Source organism: Pelodiscus sinensis, chromosome 2, assembly GCF_052426305.1.
Source record: "Pelodiscus sinensis isolate ZL-2025 chromosome 2, ASM5242630v1, whole genome shotgun sequence".
Classification (NCBI taxonomy): Eukaryota; Metazoa; Chordata; order Testudines; family Trionychidae; genus Pelodiscus; species Pelodiscus sinensis.
The window spans coordinates 45,675,685-45,703,286 of NC_143053.1; the positions used below are offsets into that span (position 1 = coordinate 45,675,685).

Sequence of the window (27,602 nt, forward strand, 5' to 3'; positions counted from 1 at the left end):
AGGCATTTGATACTGTCTCGCATGATATTCTTATCAATAAACTAGGCAAATACAACTTAGATGGGGCTACAATAAGGTGGGTGCATAACTGGCTGGATAACCGTACTCAGAGAGTAGTTATTAATGGTTCACAATCTTGCTGGAAAGGTATAACAAGTGGGGTTCTGCAGGGGGTCTGTTTTGGGACCAGCTCTGTTCAATACCTTCATCAACGATTTAGATAGTGACATAGAAAGTACGGTTATTAAGTTTGCAGATGATACCAAGATGGGAGGGGTTGCGACTGCTCTGGAGGATAGGGTCAAAATTCAAAATAATCTGGACAAATTGGAGAAATGGTCTGAGGTAAACAGGATGAAGTTTAATAAAGACAAATGCAGAGTGCTCCACTTAGGAAGGAACAATCAGTTTCACACATACAGAATGAGAAGCGACTGTTTAGGAAGGAGTATGGCAGAAAGGGATCTAGGGGTTATAGTGGACCACATGCTAACTATGAGTCAGCAGTGTGATGCTGTTGCAAAAAAGCAAACATGATTCTGGGATGCATTAACAGGTGTGTTGTGAACAAGACACGAGAAATCATTCTTCTGCTCTACTCTGCGCTGGTTAGGCCTCAGTTGGAGTATTGTGTCTAGTTCTGGGCACCGCATTTCAAGAAAGATGTGAAGAAATTGGAGAGGGTCTAGAGAAGAGCAACAAGAATGATTAAAGGTCTAGAGAACATGACCTATGAAGAAAGGCTGAAAGATTTGGGTTTGTTTAGTTTAGAAAAGAGAAGATTGAGGGGGGACATGATAGCGGTTTTCAGGTATCTAAAAGGGTGTCATAAGGAGGAGGGAGAAAACTTGTTCATCTTGGCCTCTGAGGAGAAAACAAGAAGCAATGGGCTTAAACTACAGCAAGGGAGATTTAGGTTGGACATTAGGAAAAGGTTCCTAACTCTCAGGTTATTCAAACACTGGAATAAATTGCCCGGGGAGGTTGTGGAATCCCCATCTCTGGAGATATTTAAGAGCAGGTTAGATAAATGACTATCAAGGATGGTCTAGACAGTATTTGGTCCTGCCACGAGGGCAGGGGACTGAACTTGATGACCTCTTGAGGTCCCTTCCAGTCCCGGTATTCTATGATTCTATGATTTTTTTGAGATGAGGTAACTGTATCTGCACACAGTATTCAAGATATGGGTATACCATGGATTTATAATAGTCAATACAATTTTCTCTGTCTTATTTTCTAGTATTTTTAAATGATTCCTAATATTCTGTTTGCTTTTTTGACTGCCACTGAGCATTGAGCAGATGTTTTCAGAGAACTAACCTCAATGACTCCAAGGTCTCTCTCTTGAATGGTTATAGCTACTCATAACTCATTTGCTCCCAGTGCCTCTGCAGATGGCTGCAGGATATATTCTTGTGTAATATTGATAGTTATAAAGTTCAGGGATATAACTCACATTCTTATTAGTGTGCATCTTCTTGAATTTAACTGAAAGGCACATGGAAGCAAAATAAATATATTATACAATGCAGCTTTCTGACTTACATTAACCTTAGATTATTGTTGTTGGGTAATAGGTTTTGATTATTTTCTCTTTTCTCACAGAAGGATCTCTCAAGCCTTTGATACATGAACATGCTCAGTACTAAATATGAGAGTATTTCTATGCCTTTTCCTTGAATTGTCTGGGCGGGGGGCTTAGCTAGGGCATCATTTTGATAAACATTTCCACTTGTTATCAAATAGACTGAATAACATTAACAGAATTGTAGCCATTCCTTATTTAAATGGAATAGAAAATGAATAAACCCTGATGCTATCATCCTTCAACAAAACGTGAACAATTTGTGCTGGGTGAAAGAGATATTGCGTGTTATAGGTGCATGTTATCAATATGTATTTTGTTTATTATATTTTTACTTACAGGTTATTTCATAATACTTAGCACTTATATAATACCTTTGATGATCTCAAAGAACTTCACTAAGGAAGGTAAATATCGTTAGCATTATTTTACACAAGAGGAAAAACTGACATTTCTCAGGTCACAAAACAGGTCAGTAGAAGAGCTGGAAATGAATCCCAGGAGGCAGGGAGTGGGTCAAAGAGATCCGAAAACAGGAAAAGAAACTGGCAGCTACTTCTGAGGCTTTGCACACCTTTGAGCGACCCTCATGTGTTTTACTAACCCCCAGACTAGCTTCATGTTAAAAGTGACCTCCAGCTTTCATTTCAATGTTTCATAAGCCTAAAATCTTGCCTTGTACACTGCCAGCACCTCATTTGTCTCCAATATTAGTCTTCTCCTTTTGTCACTCACACTTGACACTAGAAATTCAACCCTCTTTCTAGCCTTAATTCCACCTGCTCCCCCTTCAATTCGTTTCCATCTGAGGAACAATTAGCATATATCATTGACTTTTGGCTTAATGTCTATTTTGAAGCTACCCTCTACTATCTGAAGCCAGAATTCTTGAAGCTGATAGCACTCTTATATTGCATGAATGAATTCATAGTAACATTTTAGCACATTTATTTTTACTGCAGTTTCATAAAATCTCACAAACAGCAGTAGATGTCACTGTAGTCATGAGAACGTATACTAATGCCTTTCAGCAGAAATAAAATTATTTGGCTAATAAAATATGAATATACCATTGTTGCTGCTAGACTTAGATTATTGTTGTTCCAAACTCCTTCCTTTGTCAAATAAAGCTTCCTAGACAACGGGATTTGTCCAGTATTTTTTAAGATTTTTCCAGAACCCATGTTTGTCCTTTGTAAATGTGCAATCTGTAGAGAGTAATCTTTATTGTGGTAAAGGCTTTCAGGAGATCTAGATTCTTTTTTCAACTCTGACACTGACTTTTTATTCGACATTGGGTTAGTCACTATGGGTACGTCTATGCAGCACAGGTTTTTTGGAATACTGGAGGTATCTCAAAATAGCTACCCCACGTCTTGACAAGCTGCCTGTTATTTTGAAATATTTTTGAAATAATGGGTATGCTTCTCAGCATCCCTGTAATACTTGTTCCATGAGGATTAAGGGATTTCTCAAAATAGTGTGTTATTTCAAAATTCAGAGCTGTGTAGATGCACCAAATTTCAAAATAAGTTATTTTGAAATAGAATCGAAATACGATATGCAATTTGTGTAGTGCATAAGTTTAAAATGCTGTGTAGATGCATGGTGGTGTCATCACTGGCCTCACGGGGATAATACATCCCTTCCTCCAAGAAATGCTTTAACATATTTATTTTTGTGAAGTCTAGAGCAAGCAATCAGCTACCTGGCCAGCTAAATTCTAATTTCTTAATGATACAATATTCTCTACTGATTTCTCTTTCAAAACAAAAACAAATTCAAAACCCCCAATGGTTCCAGACATGGCTTGGGAGAAACATTAACTACAGCTTCCAATAGAATCATGTGAATAAGTGCAATGGAAAGAAGTGATTTATTGCCATTGCCTTTCACCTCCAAGATGGCTGTCTCCAAGATGGAGTCTATTGGTGGAAAAGTGGGAGGACGAATTTTACACAATGAATGGACATGGGGGTGACCACTCTTCTCTATCTTTCTAATGTTTGTTTGGACAGATAATTTGATAGATCTGGCCTTACATAATGGCAAAGCCAGCACTATTTTAGAGCAGCAGAGCATGAACACTCAGTGGACTAGGTAGAAGTGGATATTTACATGCTTGTTGGAGTGCAGCTAGACCCTCTAATGTTGTCTATAGAATTAAAGGCCTGGCATTGTGACAAGAGTGAGCCAGTTAAAAGAAAAAGAAAGGCATAAGGGTAGATGTGGGTAGGAGAGAATGAAGTTCCCTTCAATTTAAAAGAGGCACAGCAAAAGTGAGAATAGATGTTACTCTGTTTAAGGACAGATGTTTTAAACAGCAGCTGCAGAGTCAAAGGAAGTTGTTGGGACACACACACACACACACACACACATACACACACACACACACACACACGAGTTATCACTGCATTATCTCCTGCTGGTCTCAGTAGAAGAAATGACCGCTCCTGTCAATTGAAAACAAGGTCCAGTACAAAAGTAGTACTAACAACAGTATAATGCAGTGATGGGCAATGTAGGCCAGTGAGTGGGCTGCATGTGTGGCCCCCTCTCTCAGTGAGCTGCAAGATTATTGTAAGCAAGATGATTTTCTGGGATAGGATAATTTGGCTAACTGCACTTGTGTACCTAAAATTTGCAGGATGTGCAGACCACTGTTCCCTCTAAGTTGCATGGCAGTGTAATTGCAACCAGGCGGATTTGAACCTGGGACCTCTGAAGCTGAATATAGGAGCCTCTACCCTCTGAGCTAAAAGCCAGCCAGCTTCCAGCCCATGCTATAGAAGTCTCTTGGTCTTAACTGGTGCTGTGGTCTAGGTGCCACTGCATTGGTCAGTGGGTTACAGCAGCACAGGTGATTAATCATTCCTGCCCAGTCAATCAGTCAGCTCCATGCACAGAGCCCTGAGAGACTGACTGGGTGGGGCTGATTAATCACCTGTGAAGCTGCGCTGCCCCACATCTTAGAGGGAACACTGGTGCCAACTGAATTGTAGCAGGGCTTCGACTGGATGCACATAGCCCCACAGTCAATGTTGTGTGTAATCAGCACACACCTCACTTCATGTGTCCTTGCTTTACATGCATGTCACTTTAGCAATACCGGTAGGAAAAAATTTATGTAAATGGAAACCAGACGAATCTGGCAACCCTGTATGTGGGCAACAGTAAACAAAACGTTTTGCGGGCTGCATGTAGAACATGTTGCCCATGGGCCACAGGTTACCCACCCCCCACTGGTATAGTAGCTTTAAAATGTACACCAAACCAGATAAATTGCCTTTCATTTGGGGTTGGATCCAAAACTCACTGAACCCAATGGCAAGGCTCATACTGATTTCAATGAGCTATGAATCAAGCCCTCAACAGAAATAGAAAATGTCTGAGCATCCCTCCCATGGGATCAAATACGACCAATCACACACAAATATATCATGTTCAAAAGCTTCAGAAGAGTAACCGAGTTAGTCTGTACAGGATAAACTTAAGAAACAACAAGTAGTCGGGTAGGACTTTAAAGACTAAAAAAACATGTACGAACAGTCAGGCTATATAGGAAGGAGCACTCACGAAGATTTACAGACACACAGTGAGTGACATTCTAGCAACAAGTCAGAGGATGTCAGAAGTAAGCTTAAATTAAACTTTGACTTTTTCTTTTGCAGTTTTGTAGCTGAGCTTTGTTATGTTTTCGGAAGCATGCATCTACAGTCACCTCTTATTTTTTCCATACCTGCTGCTGCCTTAGCACATTTCATTTTGGTAGAGTTTTTATAGAATGAGCATTCCAGTTGTCTTCGTCTACTAACTTGCCAATATAAGAATCATTCGTTAAAGTCATTTTTAATTACTGACATCTTCTTAATCAGGGGTTCATCATTAATTGTCTTCTTTATCCTTGCGCTGACTCACAGAGCTTCTAACAAACTGACAATGCCACAGGCACAGACTCAGCAGGCCAGTAAATTCAAAGTCAAAAAGAGTAGTGGACTGCTGTTGCAGTGGAAGAAACTGGATTTATGAGCTGATGATGCCCCTATACTCAGCCAATTGCTAGGCTTTCCAGAAAACGAGAGAAAAGCTTTTCATTCTGTTCTTAAAAAACGCGACTGCTTTTTAAAATAGTTGTTTTTGAAAATTAACAAAAAAGTTACAACATGTATAAAAATTGTGCTGCCCTTCAGTGAGATGCAATGAAACTTTTACACCATATCTGGGGCACCATTCTTTGTTTCAATGATGCTTTCGTTTTTTAGATGAATCCCCATCTGCTGATTTTTCTATCATCAGATTTACAGGTACTTTTCCCCCCCCAAGCTTCCAAGTCCGAGCTAGGAAACTATGGGTCTGACTGAACAAAAGCCTAATGAAGTTAATATACTAACTTCATCTGGCTTTGGAACAGGCCTTAAAGCAGCACTGATGGCTGACGTTTGACTACCTTAAACATAATAAGGTGCAGTTACTTATTTAAATATTCCCATTACAGTATGGACTTCTCAGGTGAATACTACTCACCAACCTGAGCTGGGATTCATATGAGGAAAGGGAGGGTAGTAAGAAACAAAAAGAAGGGAGAGAAAAAATGGAGTGCAGTGATATACTAGGGTAGGTCTACACTACCACCCTAGTTCGAACTAGGGTGGTAATGTAGTCAACCGGAGTTGCAAATGAAGCCCGGGATTTGAATTTCCCGGGCTTCATTTGCATGTTGCCGGGCGCCGCCATTTTTAAATATCCGCTAGTTCGGACTCCGTGCCCCGTGGCTACACGCGGCACGAACTAGGTAGTTCGGACTAGGCTTCCTATTCCAAACTACCTGTACTCCTCGTGGAAGCCTAGTCCGAACTACCTAGTTCGTGCCGCCTGTAGCCACAGGGCACGGAGTCCGAACTAGCAGACATTTAAACATGGCGGCGCCCGGCAATATGCAAATGAAGCCTGGGAAATTCAAATCTCGGGCTTCATTTGCAACTCCGGTTGACTACATTACCACCCTAGTTTGAACTAGGGTGGTAGTGTAGACATACCCCTAGAGAAGAACTAATGCTTCACTTTGTACCTCCCCATGCACCATACCTCACAAAGGAAAGAGCTCCTGAAATTGCCCACTCCTCTTTTTATTTGGCTCTTGTTCATTTCCACTGTGGTATTGTCAAATATCTTCTTGATAGGTTGGAACTTGGCACCCCTTTCACATCTTTTCATCACTGTACAGTACAAAATGGCATGTAACAGTAGTTCTCTGGTCCTACTGGGTTCCAGAAACAGGGCAGGTGATAGCCTACCTACTGCTAAAGGAAGCTTCCCCAGCCTTTGGGGAGGATCCAGAAAAGCTAGGAACTCAACTAATTGTGGGGGGACAACCAATAATATAACAGAAACAGGCATGAAAGTCAAAGGAACCTGAAGAAGCAGTTCCTTCATTCTCTGAGTACACAAAAAGATTAATTAACTTAACAGTGGAGCCAAATAATCTGTATCAGAGAATTTGTCTTATTCTCAGAAGATCTGAAATTGGTTCTTCTGAGGGAGTTAGAAGGGGATCTTAAAAAAAAATTAAAAAAAAAACCAACCCCAAACCAAGTAAAGAATCCCCCAAAATCCAAACACCAGGGAGTGGAATTGGAAACCATGTTTAAAGAGATGCTTATTTCCTCTTTAACCTTATTTTAAAATATAGTGATATAACAAAAACAATGAAGGGATGAAACAACAATTTCAGTGAAAGGTAAAGGACATCCAAGATTATGAATTTACATTAGAGCCACAGGCAGCTGGACTTTAGCCTAATTAACTAAGAAATAACAGAAAAAAACCATGGAATTAATTCACTAAAGCATATTGCTGTACACACATTCACAACTGTGTCATACTTTCCAGTGCTCAACAAGGTCAATGATTTCCTAAGCAATTCTCAAGTGGAATTCAGTTTCATGACTTCCCTGTGTTTTCCTTACTTTCCAACATGTACTTGACTGAGCAATGACCTTTATTTATTTAAAACAAAACCAACCCTCCCCAAAACTCATGTAGGTACATGGCCCATGAAAACAACAAGTCCCCAGCTAAAGCACAGTGCATCTAAAACGAAAATGACAATTATTTATGCTGACATTTTGGAAGAGATGCCCTGAAGTATATAATTGCCATCCAGAGGAAAATGTAAGCTGCCAGTATTCACAGCAGGGTCAGTGTGGCTTAATGACAAACTTCTCCCAGCATTCAGCAACATAAAGATTATTATGCTGATATCAGGGGAAAAATGCTAGTCTCATGCTATGTTTCTATTAGTATAAATGACAAGTTAGATCTGGAAGCACTTACAAAGTAATATTTTTGTGGGACTGTCTAACTTGGGGCTGTCCTGGAAGATGGGAAGGATGATGCAAGGTTTTATGTATGAAACTTTATATTAAGTGGTTCTTTCATCTTTTATTTCAATATTGCTTCCAAGTCTTTGCTTCTGCACATTCTGTCAAAATAACCCTCCATCAGCACTTTACAATAAGAGCAAACAATCTTTTTGTTCTCAGTATATCAATATTTAAGGACCTTTTCCATGACTTTTTTCCACTATAGACTCAGGGAAAAGATTTATCTTCATAGTATGTGGTGTTTTTCTAATTTATAGACATCATTTGATAGTAGAGGGCTCATATATCTCAGTTGCCAAAATGCACTAATGTCAAGGTCTAAGTCCATTATCAAGCTATCAGAGACTCTAGAGGGTTGTCACAGCATATGATATAAACCTACGTGAGTTTAAATGGTTCATGATTTGCAATGGTGGGGCTTGAGATGCCTAGAAGTCCATTTTATTTCCCTCTTTGTGAAATATATTCAAACTAGATCACTTACAAAAACACAACCCCTCTTAATTTTCAGAAGCAATAGCTATCTTTTGAAACCAGAGAGACTCACCCATGCCAAGACAAATTCTTATGTGAGCTGCTGCGCAGATATGTCCACACTGCTTAACTTGAATATATTTTCCATTTGAAAGATAGAAACTGTGGATGGCCTTATACTGCGGTTATATACTTCTGATGGATAATCCTTTGTTTATTTTATCAGTATTCTCTTGATTCATCTGGGTATTTTTTATGTGCTTGATGGCTTGCAAGTGGGTTGCTAGTAATTTGTAATAAGAGAACAAATGCCTCAAAAATTTGCCACCAATGCAGCAAAAATTTGATGATGATGGCTAGTCAGGATATATGGAAATTCAAAATTCTGGTAAAAAGTTCCATCAAATGTTGAATTTGGCCAATAAATAAATAAATAAATAAATAAAATCACCTTGCTCTAACACTGGCTGAAGAAAAATTCAAAAGTTTTCATTTTCTTTCCAACTAGTTCTAGAGTTGGATGAAATTTTTCTAAAAAAGTCAGTTTAAAATTATGACAAAAAAGAGATTTTGTTTGTTTGTTTAAAGGATTGTGAACATTTTCTTCACCTCCATTCCTTTATCAGTTCTAGGGGTGTGTACTCTAGCTGTTGGCTACATCATCTGTGAAAACTGTTACCCAGTCTCTTGAGTCATGTCCCAGCTTGGTGTCTTGAAGTACACATATGAAAAGTTACATTCTGCTACAGAACTCAAAAAGTCCTCCTCTTTCCTTTTAGAATATCCCTATTGTGCTACAGAAAGTCCCCTTTAAAAAGAAGGAATTTTGTGCAAATACCTACCTTAATGCAATGACAAAGCTGAAATTTTAAACAAAAGTGAGGTGATTGGTTAGAATAAAATAATAATAATAAAAACACATATGCTTACTCATTATGGGGCAGTAGTGTCAATCTCAGCCTACTCTCTCTCCAGTCTACAAATATGAATGGTGTTAGCAATTAGGTTATGACATGCAGTACACAGGTCTCTGATTTTAATATGCTTTTGCATTTCAAATGGTGCGGGCCACATTTGGAAAGGAGATAATTTATGGTACGAATGAGTTTAATTTAGTTTATATTGGAGTCACTTATTTTCTGAAGGTCAGGAAGGGGTGTGTGTGTGTGTGTGTGTGTGTGTGAGATAGAGAGTTGGGAATGTGGAAAAATGGATGCAGAGTAATTAGGCAAAGTAACCCAAACTCGTTAATCTTATCAAAGTCTTTGTTCTTCATCTCTTCACCTACCAGAGCAGTCCTTAGTGAATTGGAGCAATTGCTCTAGGCCCTGTGGGCTAGTGAGACTGGCTGTTGTGATTAGTCCCAGAAGTGATGGATTCGCCATTTCCACCTGGGACCTGCACCTCCATTGAGAGGGCCCTGTCTCTGATACGCTTGATAAAATTATGGCCCTCCTTGACATATGCTCACAATCCTGGTGGCAGTGTTTACTCCTCTCTTCTGCTCTGTTCATATAAATATTGTCAGGAAAGTCTGCTGCTTTTTTCATACAAACATCTCCAAAATCTGTTCATTATTTTTCATTGCTACTGCCAAAACTCTTTTCCAGGACCTGATTATTTCTTGTCTTGATAACTACCATGAACCAGGTCTTTACCATCACAGACTACCACCTTCCAAAATCTATCCAAAATACTGCTGCAGAAATCATTGGCATACTTCTCTAGTCATGTCCAAACCTCCAAATCCCTTCATTGGCTTCTCTTTGAATTCTATATCAAAGTTAAGCTCTTGGTCTTCAAGACACAGAATATCTTAACTTCTGCCAATTTCTCCAATCTCATCTCCTTCTCTTCTTTGGCATGAGTCCTTTGCTCAGTCCAGTGTGCAAGTAGACTAAAAAAAAAAATTCACAAAGCTATATCACTGTTGAAATTAGCTCTGGAGCACTTATGGCAGGGATGAGCAAATTCCAGCCCATAGGCTGAATCCGGTCTGCAGGGTTCTTCTCTGGCAGGCCCCCACCTCCATGTTTACCTGTATCACAGCTCTCATTGGCCATGAATCACTATTCATGGCCAATGTGAGTGGCAGAAAGTGGCATCCTGGTCTGCTCACATTGGCTGTGAATGGTGGTAGAAATGTAGCCGTGTTAGTCTGTGAATGGTGATTCATAGCCAACCAGAGCTGTGATCCTCTGCGGAGGTGCAGGTAAACATATCAGCAGCAGCCCGCCAGAGACTGACCTTGTGGGCTGCCATTTTTTTATTGCCCAACCCTGAGTTATGGCAATCAAGCCTACCTCCTTTGACTCTGACCTTTGCCATTCATGAATGATGGAAAAGGGTGATAAATTTCGGTCCTCTTTTAATAAAGACAGTCAACATCTTTGAAGAAACTCTGCCACCCACCCTAGCATGAATAGTCCAACTAGTACTAAAGAAATCATTATTCAGTACCAGTGACATCACATATTATCAGTCAGGGTCTACAAATCTCCCTTTTATCAACAAGGTAACAAGGATGCTACCTTAAAAAAACAACCCCTACACCACCTTTCAGTGTCCTTGACCTCTCTCAATAGTGATAACAGAAACAATGAGGAGTCCTGTGACACCTTAAAGACTAACATTTCTGCCTCAGTTGACAAGGTAATAAGCTGGTGGTGTCTTATTTTGAATAAGGATTTTTTTCAATGAGGATTTTTTTTTAAAGTCCAGGTTCAGGAGTTATTAAACACAGTATTGGTTCCTCTCTAGGTACAAGGAAGAGTGGAATTTGCTCTCCCATGGACATGGCTTCATTCTGTGACCTTCCATAAGAATAACAAAAATATCATTGATAAGTCTAGCTTAGTGCTAAGAATGAACCGCAAAGGCAAAATGGGTTTTCAAACAGCTTCTGACATTAAACTCTGCCCTTGTTCAGATTTAGATTCTAACCCATCCATCTTACTGAAGCCTAACTGTGTTCTTTGAAAACAACTCTGCAGCTTGAAAATGCAGATGAGCTCAGATTTGAGATGGTCAAGATGTTCTATACATGAGGGGAATTAGTAATGGTCTGATTCATTTTTACCACAGGTCCCTGATTCAGCCTAGGCTGCGAATGACAAAGCGCTATTTAAAAAAAGGGTGAGTAACACTAGTGAGTAACATCAACGGAATATAATCCAGAGGTCTTGCTCCTACATTTCTTACCCAGGCACAGTTCTTACTGAATTTAGCTGGACCCAAAATTATTAGAAGCTAGCACTCCCACCCTTAGAAGTAGTTCTTCAGGCTTAATATTGAAGTAACATTACAAGAAGTCTACGCTGCTCGTGCTCGACCTTTTCTGTGGGTAAGCAGAGAACGTCCGTCTTTAGGGCTGTTGCAGGTGAACTCTTTTCGCTATCATGCATGCACTCCCCCTACCATACACAAAGAATAAGTCAGTTTGCAGTGTACGTGCAACCCAGAATTAAAGTATTAATACATTCATAGCTAAATATATGCCTAACCTCCAAATAGGCCATTCAAGGTTGTATGTGCAATGTCCTTGCAAAGGCATTCATAGCTAAATATATGCCTAACCCCCAAATAAGCTATTCAAGGTTGTATGTGCAATGCCTGGATATTTTCTTCTTGTTTGCTAAGAAAATTTCTGTTTTTGGACTCAATTTTATCATCTTAGCTTAAAGGGCACTGAAAATTTTTGGTAGACTGGCTGCATAATCGTAATGTTTTTAAAGTGGTTATTGCACCATTATGTTATTTAGATGCAGTGACAAACCTTGCTGAGGCACAGGTTACAAACACTTAGAAATTAAAAACACATCTCTGCATTAAAGCTTTATTCTGACAGAGGGTGTAAATTAGGGTACTTGAGAAGAAAAGTGTTAATTAACACTTCTCCAAAACAGCATGTGTTGTCTCTTGGACGTTATTAACCCACAAATTTAGAGCAATGTGTTTTGAGTGATCATAATTTACAACAGGAGTAGGGAACCTTTTTCGGGTCAGGGGCTACTGACCCACAGAAAAATCAGTTGGGTATGTCGGGGGGAGGGGGGGACGAGGAAGGGGAGTGCCAGCATGGGCTCTCCAATGCTCGGGGGAGGAGCCTTGAGAAGCTGGGGACTGCATCTGGCCCTGGGCCTTAGGTTTCCCACCCCTGATTTACAAGTTTGTACACCATTAATTCTCTGCTGTGGGATGCTACTGAGGAGCAGTATGAGCTCTTGGGTGAGCGCAAGAATTGTGTTTGGGACAGGCCAATAACATGGGCATCAATGAGGAATAATGGCATTAGATCAAACAAACTATAACTCTCTGTTCTGAATATCAAGGTAAACTTCCTGAGAATAAGATCTATTAGTCTGTGCAATGGTATGACAGGATCCCCGGGGTATAACCTGGAACTGGGTACCACTGTGCCCCCTTAACTCTTCATCCATCCATCCCTCTCTCATATAGTCATATAAAACTTTGCTAGTGACAAGCAGCAAACCCCTCCAGGTGCTATTATCATTCAGTATAACAGCTTGTGAAGCCCCTTCCACCTTATGCACCTAAATTGAATGAATGCTCCCAGAGCCACTCATGAATCACACACAGAGACAGAGAGAGAGAGAGAGAGAGAGAGGTACCAGCCAATTTCTCCCAGGTCCTGAGGCTTGCACTCCAGGACTATACCATCTTACCGTAGTCAGAAGCCTGATTAGTGTAAGTTTATCACCAAGTCTGCCCTTCCCTCAATGTGTGGAGGGGCCTTTGTAACCTGAGCTGAAATTTCTCAAGCACTTCACTAAATCACACTGCCTTGGGAAAAGTATTGAACAGATTTATTAAGTACAGAAAGATTGATTTTAAGTGATTACAAGTGGTAGATATAAAAGGTCAAATGTTGTTATCAAAGAAAATAAAAGATAATCACACCCTCTACATTTTCTTACCCTACTGGATGTTATCATTTTAATACACAGGCTTTGCCCTTAAATCCGGAATAGTTTTCCTCTTCTCAGCATTCTTCTCGTCTCCAGTGTAGGTGGGGGAGGAGAAAGTCAAAAGCATGATGTCACTGTCCCCTATTTTATATCCTTACCTCATGTGACCAGAAGGCACTTGCCCACTCATGTCCTAGTAGGCTTTGCTGAGTCACTGAATTACAAAGTTCCCCTGGTGAAGCCTTGTGCAACTGTAATTGAATTGTAAATCCCTTGATTACAACTTCCTTGCTGATTAATGGTTGCTGAGCACCCTCCTGGGAATGGTTTGCATTTTTTGTATGTCATTAGCAAACTTACAACATATTTCAGCAACAACCATACAGCAAAATCTCACAATGTCTTACACACTAACCAGATACATATTAAGACGGAACAATTGGTTTCAACAGATCATATGATATCTTTGTATGGAATATTGCAATCATACACAAATAATGAATATGGGAGTTAAAGGATGCTATTTTCAGGTATGGTATGTCAAAAATAGTCTCCTGGGAGAAACTATAGAAAACCAATAGACTGGGCTTTTTAAACCATATTGAACAAAGTACTGAAAAAACAAACGGTAGAGAGTAGTCCTCCACTGGCCAAGAGATTGACCGCAGGACTTAATTGCCACCTTCAATGCTTGTATGTAATACATGGGAATACATTTTTATAACAGCTAGAAAGAATTATGTAAGAACCAGGATTAGAACACAGGAGATTTGTGCTTAGTCCCATCATTGGTTCACTAGCCATAGAGACTCACTGTTGAGCTGGCACTTCCTGTGATCCACAGTTTACAGCAGCTGCTCAGAAGATGATTACCAGAGCTCATAGACTCATAGACTTTAAGGTCAGACGGGACCATTATGATCATCTAGTCTGACCCCTTGCACAGTGCAGGCCACAGAATCTCACCCATCCACTCCTGGAATAATCCTCTCACCTATATCTCAGATATTGAAGTCCTCAAATGATGGTTTAAAGACCCCAAGATACAGAGAATCCTCCAGCAAGGCGAAAAACCTCCAGGGCCTCAGCCAATCTACCTTGGAGGAAAATTCCTTCCCAACCCCAAATATGGTGATCAGCTAAACCCAGAGCATGTGGGCAAGACTCACCAGCCAGACACCCAGGAAAAAGTTCTCTATAGTAACTCCTATCTTCCCACCATTGGCCTATTTACCACAGATAGTGAAAGGTCACTTAGTTGCCAAGATCATGTTATCCCATCAAACCATCCCCTTCATAAACCCATCTAGCTTAATCTTGAAACCAGATAGGTCTTTTGCCCCCACTACTTCCCTTGGAAGGCTGTTCCAGAACTTAATTCCTCTAATGGTTAGAAGAGTGATAGAAATGTAGCCGTGTTAGTCTGGTGTAGCTGAAACAAAAAACAGGACTATGTAAGCACTTTAAAGACTAACAAGATGGTTTATTAGGTGATGAGCTTTTGTGGGCCAGACCCACTTCCTCAGATCAAATAGTGGAACAAAATTGTCACAAAATTGTCACAACTAATGGTTAGAAACCTTCATCTAATTTCATGTCTAAACTTCCTGATAGCCAGTTGATATCCATTTGCTCTTGTGTCCACATTGATATTGAGCTTTAATAATTCCTCTCCCTCCCTGGTATTTATCCCTCTAATACATTTAAAGAAAGCAATCATGTCTCCCCTCAGCCTTCTTTTGGTTAAGGTAAACAAGCCAAGCTCCTTGAGTCTCTTTTCAAAAGACAGGTTTTCCATTCCTGAAATCATCCTAGTGGCCCTTCTTTGTACCTGTTCCAGTTTGAATTCATCCTTCTTAAACACGGGAGACCAGAACTGCACACAGTATTCCAAATGAGGTCTCACCCATGCCTTGTATAACGGCACTAACACCTCCTTATCTCTACTGGAAATACCTCGCCTAATGCATCCCAAGACTGTATTAGCCTTTTTCATGGCCATGTCACATTGGCAGCTCATAGTCATCCTATGATCAACCAGGACTCCGAGGTCCTTCTCCTCTTCCATCACTTCCAACTGATGTGTCCCCAGCTTATAACTCACATTCTTGTTATTAATCCCTAAATGCATAACCTTACACGTCTCACTATTAAATTTCATCCTATTGCTATTACTCCAATTTACAAGATCATCCAGATCTTCCTGTATGATATTCCGATCCTTTACTGAATTGGCAATACCTCCCAACTTTGTGTCATCTGCAAACACAGAGCTGAACCACTAATAAGCACGCTAGGGACAGTGGAGATGGGGCTGTAGAGAAAGTGCAGGCAACAAACTGGCCTAGGGTGCTCTCTAAAATAGAGGGATCCATAGCCATTGGTTTCACAGGCTGTAAAGGCCAACCCTAGATGCCCATAGGGCAGGCTGAGAATAAAAGTCATTGTGACAAATATTCACTCTTTGCAATAGGTTTACATTCTCTCAGCAACGAAAAGGAGGTCAGCTGTATGTGGATAGAACCAGCATGGTTGGGGCCCTGAAACCACAGGCTTCCTGGGAGGCTCTGCAGGAGCACACTGCAACTTGCAGAGTTCCAAGACTGAAATTGGGAATGCAGTTACACCTCCTTATTAGGGTAATTTTGTACACATTAGTAATGACCTTACCTCCAACAATTTCTGTAGCAGAACATACCTGATTTCTGGCACAACTGGGTCATTGAATAGCATCACGCGAGATCCCAAAATGGCAAAAATAAACTTTGCTCGTCCTTTCAGTTAGACCAAAAGACAGTGGATCATTTCTTTATCTGGTATAATACAGAACTTGTATGTTCTGCAGTCTTCTGAGTTTCATTATAATATGGAATTTATAGAATTTATACCCAAAGACTAACTGAGCGATTTGTATTCACTTGATACATACAGGCTATACAATAACATTTTACTTGTACAGCATTTGGGGTCATAAAGGAAATCCTTATATAACTTCTGAGGCAGATAAATGTTATCAGCCCCAATATTTGTGGGCATGGTAGTTGTCCTGAACCTTTTTATACAGAGTACGTCTACACAGCAACCTTATTTCAAAATAACTAGCATTATTTTGAAATAACTTTGTCCACATCTACACAGAAGTCAGTTATTTTAGATAATGTTGAAATACTGTCAAGCTGGAGGATTTCTTACTCTGACTCTTGTAACCCTCATTGTACAAGGAGTAAGGGAAGTCAGAGGAAGAGTGCTCTATTTCAAAATAAGTGCTGTGTAGATGCTCCCAATTTCAAAATGAGGTATTTAGAAATAAGCTATGCAATTGATGTAGCTCAATTTGTGTAGCTTGTTTTGAGTTAAGACTTGCAATGTAGATGCACCCACACAACTAGCTATGGCACTGGAATATCTTTTGTTTTCTCAGTACTGAACCTTTACATATGTAAGAACTATTTCTCTGTACCATGACAGCTGATATTTTGTCCTCAGAGTCACAACAGCAAGTTAAGAGGGAAGACTCCTTTACCGCTTTGCTTTTTCTGATTTTCTGAGGGCTTTACTTCCGTTCTTTCTTGTTTCCCTTAATTTTCTGCTAAGAAGTAAAGCTCAGTAACCTCTTGTTACTTATGTAGGCCTTGTGGCATGGTACTGCTCCAGAGGCACTGTACAGACTCAGTTCCTCAGGAGAAGGTCTTTATTCTGCTTCACTTTTCTTTATATTTCTTTATTAGTGATAGTATTAATGGGGTAATCCAAGCTCCTTTTGGAGGGGTTAAAAGAACTTTGGGTTGACCAAACCTAGATGTGCTTTTCTCCAACCCCAAAATGGACGGTTGCTATTTCCCAAGAAACCATGGAAGATGCTATTATGTCCAAGAGGTAGTGGGGGGTGGAGCAACCCATTCCCTCAAGTTAGTAATGAGACATAGGCTATGTCTAGACTACAGAGTTTTGTCAAAAAACGGCTGTTACGTCCACACTGCAAGTACCATAGTCCCATCAATGCACAAAAATATTCAGCTCTAGGATAGTGGTGCTTTTAATCCAAGATGGTGAACCTGCTGTCTGGAGATATTAGCTAGAGTGAATCCAACATGTAAGCTCCTAACACTACCGTCATACAGCATGGATGAAGGCTAACTTCACTCCAGCACTGCTAGCTTTCTGGTGTACCCAAGAAGGTCAGACAAGTTGTTCCTCAATTCACTAGACAAAAGAATTCATCAAGAGGCTGCAAAAAGAAGCATGGGGTGTGCCCCCAGAAGCCTGAGTGCCCACAGGTGAGTGAGTGCAGCAAGAGACTGAATGAGTGTGGACACAACTCAAGTGTTATTTCCCAGGGTGGTTGCTCACATTTGAGCTAAGATAGGCTAAACAAACAGCAACTGAACTGTATGAAACTGAGGCAACTTTTGTGTGAAGACATGCCCCCATACTGATCCCAAACAAATTAAAATACAAAACCAGTCACTTTTCAGTGATTTCAAGGGCACCCAATGATGAGCAATCAATATTTCTGCTAAATCAGCCCCGTAACCCTGCTTTACAATCCAGATACTAATAAATTATGGGCCAGATTTGCTGATGCTGTTCATCCCTGCTTTCCCTGGAAGTGAGGGCCTGGTTCTAAATCACTTCTGTGACTAATGTAGTGCTGTAGTGGATTAGTGTTTTTGCCCACTATCTCTCCTGGTAAAACGTTTTAAGTACACAAACTATTGAAGAATTTGTTAGGGAACAATCCCTTTTTTGAAACTGGTTCACCAGTTATTTTCTGTAAGCTGTTATAATGCACCCAAAGCAAACATACCCTTGTGAGATTGAGAACCTGTGTATAAGTAGCAGCTGGAGTGGAGACAAGGCAGACCTGCAATGTGAGGAAGTAGGGTCCCGCTGGCAGATGCATTTTCATGAGGTGTCTGAGTCATCTTATCACATATCTGTTCCACTCGTATTCTATAGAGGCACTTAGGGCACTAGATGGCTTGTAATAGCCCAGGGGCTTAGACTAAATTATACCCCAGGCTTGTACCTTCATCTGCATAATAGCAATTCCACAGTTTGAGAGGTTATTATAAGGTTTAATATATAACATTTTAAAATAACATTGCTGTTTTGAGGCTCAATGGAAAACTACTCAGTGAACCTACTAAATGTAATTCTACAGTGTGAGCAATATGTATGGCATAGATAATGAAAGCTCTGTACTGATGGCCAAGAGGATTTGAATATGCTAATTTTAAATGCAATTTAGACATGCATTTAAATGTATGTCCTGGGTGCATTTCAGCTTGATTGGCAATCTGTAAAGCTGTTATCAGAAGATATGTACAGTGTTGTATGCTGCTGAGGGCCTGATCAAACGTTCACTGAAGTCATTGGATCAAGCCCTGGTTGCACACATTTTATGCCCTCCTGCTTGTTGCAACATTGCCTCGTATGAGTGCCAGTCTTTGCTCAGACTGTCAAAATAGAGGGCATGTGCCCCAGGCTGGTAGCATAAGAATTCACCAAGCCAGTAACAAAAGTGATCTCGTGTCACTCCACTAATTCCCTGCAGTGGCATAGCCACTTGCATGGGTCCTGACTTCAGGTGGGTGGGTAATGATGGAGGCAGGCGTTAAACCCTGATGCCTTGGCTCCGGCTACAGTGCTGGGTAGAGTGGGGTCAGCCCGCACATTCCAGCCCTGCTCCCTGGCTGCAGCGCAAAACAGGCTGGTGGAGCAGGGCAAGAGCTGGGGCACAAGGAAAGCCTTGGGGACTTGTGTGGGTGGGCCTGGATGCAAAGTGGGTGGGTCAAGACCCATTGAGGCCCACCCGTGGCTATGTCACTGGTTCAGAGAGACACAAAACAGTCCTCTAGTCTCTCCAGCCCTAGGTTAGTAGCCAAACAACTGGACTTAGTGACTAAACATTATTAGAACCAAGAGTCACCACACATTAGGTTCTTCCAGTCCCATAGAATCAGACACTCATTCCCAGGTCAACATATATTGTCAGGATCTCTCCAAATACCATGCTGCAGCCAATCAGTAAACTAAAAAAGAAGAGCCTTATTAAGGGCTTAAATCAGGGCTGGGCAAGATGCAGCTCGGGGGCCAGATCTGGTCCTCCTCACACTTTGATCTGGCCCGTGGACTGCATCTGGCCACTTTCTATTTACATCCTTCTGCCTGTGCCACCAAATTTCCAGATAGGGCTCAGGCAGCCGGATCCTAATTAAATGGCTCCTGGCTGCCATGCTACTCCAGCAGGGACCAGAGCTCTGAACCCTTTAAATAGCAGCAATTTAAAGAGTCTGTGACTTGTGGCCCTGCTGCTACAGCATTGCCTGGCAGTAAAGCTAAACTCGCGGCTCTGGCCCCTCCCGGGATAGTGCTGCGACCAAGAGCCCTTTAAATAGCTGCAGCAACCTTGTGCAGCTGCCAGGCAATGTGATAGCAGCTGGACTGGGAGCTGGGAGCCCTTTGCTTTGTTTTTAATTCAAAGCTTCTAGCCCCAGACAACACTGCAGGTAGCTAGTCCCCAGTCCTACCCCTTCCACACCAGGCCCCACCCCTTCTGAGGATAGAGCCGGCCTATGGCCACATACCAAAATTCATTAAGTGGCCTCCCCTTGAAAATGATTGCCCACCCCTAGATTAAAGGAATAGATTACAATTGATTTCTGAGTCTGAAGATCTGGATAATACAGTAATGAGAATTCTGCTAGCTTGCAATAAGTCTCTCTGGAGCTCCCAAAAAGATTGGGGGGGGGGGGTCATCAGTCTTTTGTTCAAATATTCCTTCTTATTAGAAAATCACTATCCAGAAAAATGGAGCAAGATTGAAGACAAAGAATGATGTCACAATCTGAAATTCTTCTCTCTTAGTCCAGAGATGTGCATAGAAAATTACTGGCACAAACACGGTATTGTAGGTAACAAACACCTAATGCTTCAGCAAGGTGCATATTGCCTACATGCTCCATGAGGAATCTTTGGTATGGGTCTTCTAAAAGAGTTGATTCTCCTTAATGGGCCATCAGCACATATCTGGCTAATCTATACATTAATCAATCAACCTTGTGGGTATTCTCCAGAAACACAACAGGTCTGAGATACAAACACATGGCACATATTAATAATTTCAGATACAATTATGATACATGGATTTAAATAGGATAATAATCCTTTGATTATAACTTTTCTGTTGATACTTTACCAGGTGTTCTTTGTACAAGACGTACCACATTGTGCAACAGTGCTAATACATTAGTGTAAACGATCACTTTCTTTTATGTGGTGCATCATACTTATACACACCAAATTGTCACATTCAAAATCCATTAGTTATGTACATATAAGACACAAAAAGTGCACTTGAAATTGTGTGACTAACTGACAGTCTAGACATTGTACATTTGAGAATTAACATCATGATTAGAATGGCAAGATACAACTATTAAGTCAATAGATTAGCCAGGATGTGTCTACACTGCATCTGTAGCTCGAAATAAGCAATGTGATTTCAGCTACGCAAATTGTGTTGCTTATTTCAAGCCAATTTTGAAATAGCTTATTTCTACACAGCACTTATTTCGCAATAAATTGCTATTCCAAAATGTCCCTTACTCCTCCTGGAATGAGGTTTACAGGGATGTTGGGATAGAGAGCACGTTATATTTCAAAATAACAGGCATGCTCAAAAGATGCGGAATAGCTATTTCAGGATACCTCCAATATCCGAAAATAGAGCTGCTGTGTAAACATAGCCTAAGTGGTGACTAGCTATGTGTGGACCCTCTTTAATATGAAGCAAGTACTTGACTTCGATCTATATACTTTCACCTGCAGTTGTAATGATTCCATAGTATCTGACAATATAGATGTCATTCAGAAGGTAAACTTTCTAGTCTTGCATTTATATTTCTCTCAGAGTCAGTTTGGCAGACAAAGTGTTCTTATTAGCTGAACATACTATCCAGGAGGTCACCGTGGTGACTTCTTCAGCATCCAGAAGTCCACTAGCTATGCAATACACTCAATGTTACTTAGGCAGCGCTTGCTACTTCACTGAAATCCCCTGTTGTAGCATTTCAGTTGTACTGATGCAGAGCTGTCTCAATCAAGTTCGGTCCAATTGCTATTAGAGCAAGCTGTACAAAAGTGTATCAGTATAGCCAGTTGAATGGAGATGTGCTAAGACACTGAAAACTGAAATTCCAGTTCTCTGGACACAGGGGAATTACCTGTCTGTTCAAAAGTAGAAAAGGTAATGACCTTCTATAGCTCTCTGATGCGAAGGATTTATTATATGCATTACAGTAGTACCTCCAGGCTCCCAGTCAAAAAGTAGACTTCATTGTTCAAAGCACTTTATACTCATTTAGTAAGAGTTATTGCCTAGGGGCTTCTTCTAAAGTCTACTGAAGTCAATGGAAATTCTCCCATTGATTTAAATGGAACAGACCCTTGAACTTAAATTTCAGTGGATAGGAGAGACAAATCATTGGGGAAAGGAAATAATATCCCCATTTCTCAGATGTTGAAACTAAGGCACAGAGCAATTAAGTGTGCCCAAGGTCAGACAGGGCTTGTCTTTATGCAAGTGTTAACTCTAGTGTTTCTACTATCTCAAGTCCTTTACGCACACCAATCCTTTAATTAGAGTATGGTGAGGATTTTGACTCGAGTTGACACATAGACTAATGCTGGTGTTAGCATAACTCATCAGCTGCTAACGCACTGCAGTGCAGACACAGGTTAACTCCAGGCATAGGTGCCGATTTTTCCTCTAGACCGGGGGGGGGAGGGTGCTCAAACCTCCCTTTGCCCCAGGCGCCAACCCCCCTCCACTACATCAGCCAATCTTCCACCCTGCCTCTTCCTGTTCCACCTCCATTTCACTCTCTTCCCCCAAGCTCCTGTCCCAGACCTGCCTCTTCCCCCACATGCTCCCAGTCCCCACTCTTCTCCTTCCTGAATGCAATAAAACTGCTGTTCACTGTGGGTGGGCAGGAGGGGAAGGAGTTGGTTAGCCGGGCCATTGGCAAATGAGAGGAGCTGGGAGGAGGGGGGAGAGGGAGAGCTTGGCTGATGACAGGTGCTGAGCACCCACTCATTTTTTCTTGTGGGTGCCGTAGCCCCAGAGCACCCATGGAGCAAATGTCTATGGCTCCATGTAAATGCCACTAGCCCTCCCACAATTTCCTCCCTGTGTCTGGAAAGAACAACCAAGTTCTCCCACAATGTATTGGTAAAGAATCCACAGAGTGGCTCAGCTGACTGGAGCATAAAGAACCTGGGGATATGTTTTGAGAAGTCTTAGTGCCACACATAAGCAAGTATTCTTTCACACTGTGGCTTGTCTCATTCGAGCTAGGCTGACACTATAAAATTAAATCAAGTTAACTGTTCAGTAAAGACATATCTCAAGGAGTATATCATAGAGCAGGCAATGAATCTTAGATTGCCCGAAATTCAGGCATCCATGTGGCCCTTACACTTTTCAGGTTATTAGGGCACTGACTGGTATTTCCCTACACTTCCCTGAACTTCTTTCACCCACTCCTACTGACTAGTTAGTTTTATGCAGTGTACCAACATGGCACCTGAAGTTTTAAGTGGTGTATCTATGTTGTGGATACACCATAACACACAAATACTGCTACCTACTGAAGAAAGTGTCTCCACAGCTTAAAAGCAGAGCCTGATATCTGTCAGTCAAACTTTTTCTATTTCCTGAAGTTACAAAAGATGGCTATAGGTGCACCTCTCTCATTAAACAAAAAAAGCTTACAGAGAAGGAAAGTTTCCCTTTGCTACAATTAGTAAAACTGAAGGAGCTTGGTATTCCAGACCAATCTGGAAAGTCAATGCTGACAAACTGTGTGAAAAGGCTGCAAAGCACAAAGCCTCTGGACTGCATCAACATGCAGGAAACCGTATCAGCCAATTACTGTCAAAGCCTATATTAGAAATACTAAATGAGGCTGTTAAGAATGCTGAAGACACAACACAGTTTATGTGATCAAACATGACTGACATAAAGTTCTTTCTATTTAAGCTAAAGATACCACATGCTATAAACTGAAGGTCAACATTAAGTAGTTAATGATTAATCCTGAAGTTGAACACTGATTCTGAACAAGACCAGCAAATGCTCACTATCTTTCTGCAAGAAACTCGACTAGTTAGAAGCATGTAGTGCAACAGTGAAGGACTCAGCAGTTGAAAGGGAAGAACTGTCTCACTACAATAAAAAAAATTCATATATAGTTGAGTGTGCCAATATGCATTTGTACATTCAAGTCATTGTGTACATTATCTTGATGTCTGTGGTAGGCTAGTTGATGCATTTGAAGATAGTCTGATTTTAAAGGAGACATTGGTGGCATCTGTGACAATCCATATCTTAGAAGAGTTAAATTGGACCCCAAATTTCTTTGGAAGACATGGTAGAGTACATGTGGTGCTCAGAAAACAATGTAACTCTAATCTCTCCTATACATACTGCACAGGCCATTCTCTCCAAACTAGCAAGATCTGCTAACTGTACATTAAGGTCTTAGTTATACCCTTTTTCCCAACAAGAGTCCAAGAAGACGGAATGTTCTGGAAAAAATAGGAGATGCTCTGTAACTCCTTGTTCAACAAAGAAAAGTACAGTGTTCTTCACTTAGGACAGAAGACCATGTACTTCTGCAGGCTGGAAACCAACTAAGTGGCAGTTCTGCAGAAAAGGACCTGGGCTTATAGTAGATGAGACACTAGATATGAATCAACCAAGTGCCCTCGTTGCCAAGAAGGTTAATGGTATATTGGGTTGCATTAGTAAGAGCATTGCCAACAGATTGAGGGAACTGATTATTTCTTCTCTATTTGGCACTGGTGAGGCTACATCTGGAGTATTGTATTCACTTTTGTTCCCCGTCCCCACTACATAAAGGATGTTGACAAATTGGAGAGAGTCCAGCAGAAGGCAACAACAATGATTAGGGGGCTGGGACACATGTCTTGTGAGGAGAAAATGAGGGAACTGGGCTTATTTAGTTGCAGAAAAGAAGAGTGAAGAGCGATTTGATAGCAGCCTTCACCTACGTGCGGATGGGGGAGGGAGACGGTTCAAAGAGGAGAGAGGGAGGCTGTTCTCAGTGGTGACAAATGACAGACTGAGAAGCAATAGTCTCAAGTTGCAGTGGGAGAGGTCCAGGTTGGATATTAGGAAAAATTATTTCATTGGGAGGACAGTGAAGCACTGGAATGGTTTACCTAGGGAGGTGGTGGAATCTCTATCCCTAGAGGTTTTTTAATCCCAGCTTGACAAAGCCTTGGCTGGGATATTTTATTTGGGGTTTGTCCTGCTCTGAGGAGGGTCGTAGATTAGAGGACCACCTGAGTTCTCTTCCAACCCCAATCTTTTATGATTCTATAACTGAAGTTCAAATTAGTCCAGGCTAGGAAGACCTGCTAGCTTTCTCATGAATGTTCCTTGGTTGTTTCCTTGCAATTATCACAGCCAGTATTACTGCCATTGGAAAGCATCTACTAACGTGGGATAGATCTAAACAGTGAGGTTGATAGACTATTCTCTCTTGTAAGACTACAGTTGAAATCACTTGGGTCATTAAAAAGTCTCATCCAGGCATCTGCTACAACATTAGTAGATCATTGTCCACCAATAGGAGCTCTCTCTCTCTCTCTGACCCACTATATTCTTTGAAAAAGTACTTGGAGAATATCACTGTGCCTCAGTGGTATTCTCATTTGTGACCCAAATTCGGGACAAACTGCTGGGAAATAGAGCAGACTCACTCCGAAACTGGTGGTTGTTTTCCCATAACATATGACAAACCAATATCAAAAGTCTTTCTGAGAACACTGGCTAACAGGACGTCAAGCGTGCAATCTGCTTAGGAATCCCAGCTCTTCTTTCAACACTCGTATACTAGATTTAATGATGAGTGATTATTTAAAACCAATTTAATCAAAAATAAAAGGCTTCAATGGACCAGCTACATACCCAGGTCAATGTACAAGACTCACATCATAGGTAAAGTGATAGAGATGTAGCCGTGTTAGTCTGGGGTAGCTGAAGCAAAATGCAGGACAATGTAGCACTTTAAAGACTAACAAGATGGTTTATTAGATGATGAGCTTTCGTGGGCCAGACCCACTTCCTCAGATCAAATAGTGGAAGAAAATAGTCACAACCATATATACCAAAGGATACAATTAAAAAAAATGAACACATATGAAAAGGACAAATCACATTTCAGAACAGGAGGGGGATGCGGGGGCGGGGGGGAGGAAGGAAGGTAAGTGTCTGTGAATTGATGATATTAAAGGTAGGGAGAGTGGGATGTTTGTGAGTTAATGGTATTACAGGTGATAATTGGGGAAACTGTCTTGGTAATGGGTGAGATAGTTCAAGTGTTTGTTCAATCCTCTTTAGAGAGTGTCGAATTTTAACAAGAATGACAGTTCAGAGGATTCCCTTTCAAGTGAAGATGTAAAAGGTCTTTGTAGCAGAATGCAGGTGGTTAAGTCATTGAGAGAGTGTCCTTTCTGGTTAAAATGGCAAGAAACTGTTTTTTCTTTGTGATCTTGTCTGATATCTGTTTTGTGGGCATTAATCCTTTGGCGAAGTGTCTGAGATGTTTGTCCAATGTACATAGCAGACGGACACTTTCGGCACATGATAGCATAGATTATATTTCTGGATGAGCAGGAATATGTGTTCTTGATCTTATAACTCACTTGGTTAGGTCCAATAATGGTATCAGCAGAATGAATATGTGGACAAAGCTGGCAACGGGGTCTGTTGCAAGGGAAGGTACCAGGGTTGGTATTAGTGTGCTATGTCCTGTGGTTGTTGGTAAGAATCATCTTGAGGGTAGGTGGTTGTCTATAGGAGACTATGTGTCTGTCTCCCAGAGCCTCTTGGAGTATGGTATCCTGTTCCAGTATAGGCTGTAGTTTATTAATAATGTGTTGGACAGGTTTAAGTTGGGGGTTGTAGGTGATGACAAGTGGTGTTCTATTGTTGGTTTTCTTGGGTCTGTCTTGAAGTAGAAACCTAGAAACCTAGAAACCATCTACTTCAAGACAGACCCATCTACTTCAAGACAGGCTCTGGGGGCGGCATTGTTGCCAGCAGCTATGAGGAAATAAAGGATTACTTCATATTACAAATAATAGGGGGGAGGGGTGGATGACAAATTCTTTCAATGGTCATGGGGTTTGGCTGAAAAAATTTTCATACCACTGGCACAGGCAACTCCCTACTTAATGTTGGCTTTTGTGGATCCCATTTGTTGGTTCCCATGCATTGCAGAGGGAGCCTAACTTGGAGCTATGTACTCAAGTGGGTGGCACAGTATTTATGTCCCTTTGTGGATTTGGCTTCATCCCAGACCTCCACTATTGTAATATGGTTCCAGTAGTTATTAGCAGCTATTTTTACTGTATTTATAAGTGTTGTGTATGGTACCTGAAGAAATGGCAACACTGAATAGGAGTAAAATTCATCCCTGTACAGAGGGCCGGTACAAGACACAAGCTACCATTTAAGTAGGACAGTTTTCACAGGGATATATTTCACATTAAAACTATTAGATCTACTAGCCCATATTTAATGAAAAACTGCAAATTTCTTATCTCCCTTTTTCCAACCGTAGTGTATTATCTTTGTCATGTTGTCTTTATTTAAAAGACACCATACTGTGGAAACAAATATTTGGACAAAAAACGAGCTGCATATGTTATTTAGAAAGAATTACAGAGACTTCTACTTCCCAAGGGTGAAACACTATCAGACTCACAGCAATATATGACTGCCTTCATCTCACGTTGCCTAATTGAAAATATATTCTAGCAGAAGAGTAAATTCATCTCCAGTCACTTTCACAGTGATCTCCATTACAGTCTGTATTTCCAGACAGCGAGTCATGATTTGCCTCGGCCAGTTGAAACCCCATTTAGGCATTTTCAAATCTGACCTTTCTGTATTGTGGCAAATTAACCACAATCACCTCACACCTCCTTCAGTTGGCTGCCTATTTGTATTTGTTGTGCTTTAGTAAACATATCAATCTGTGTTCCTAAATTCTGCTTTCCAACCCACCATAGGTTTTCCCCTGCTGAGTGTAATAAAACCCACAATGGGGATTAAAAGGAAATGAAAAAAGTTAGAAGAGAACACAAATAATGGTTGAAAATATAAACACATTTGTTAACTACTGTTCCTCT

General features: G+C 40.9%; 1 long non-coding RNA gene across 1 annotated transcript in view; it reads left to right on the forward strand.

Moving 5' to 3' along the window:
- Positions 1–27,602, forward strand: part of LOC112544022 (uncharacterized) — a 225,366-nt gene that overhangs the window by 52,089 nt on the left and 145,675 nt on the right. The window lies entirely within an intron of this gene.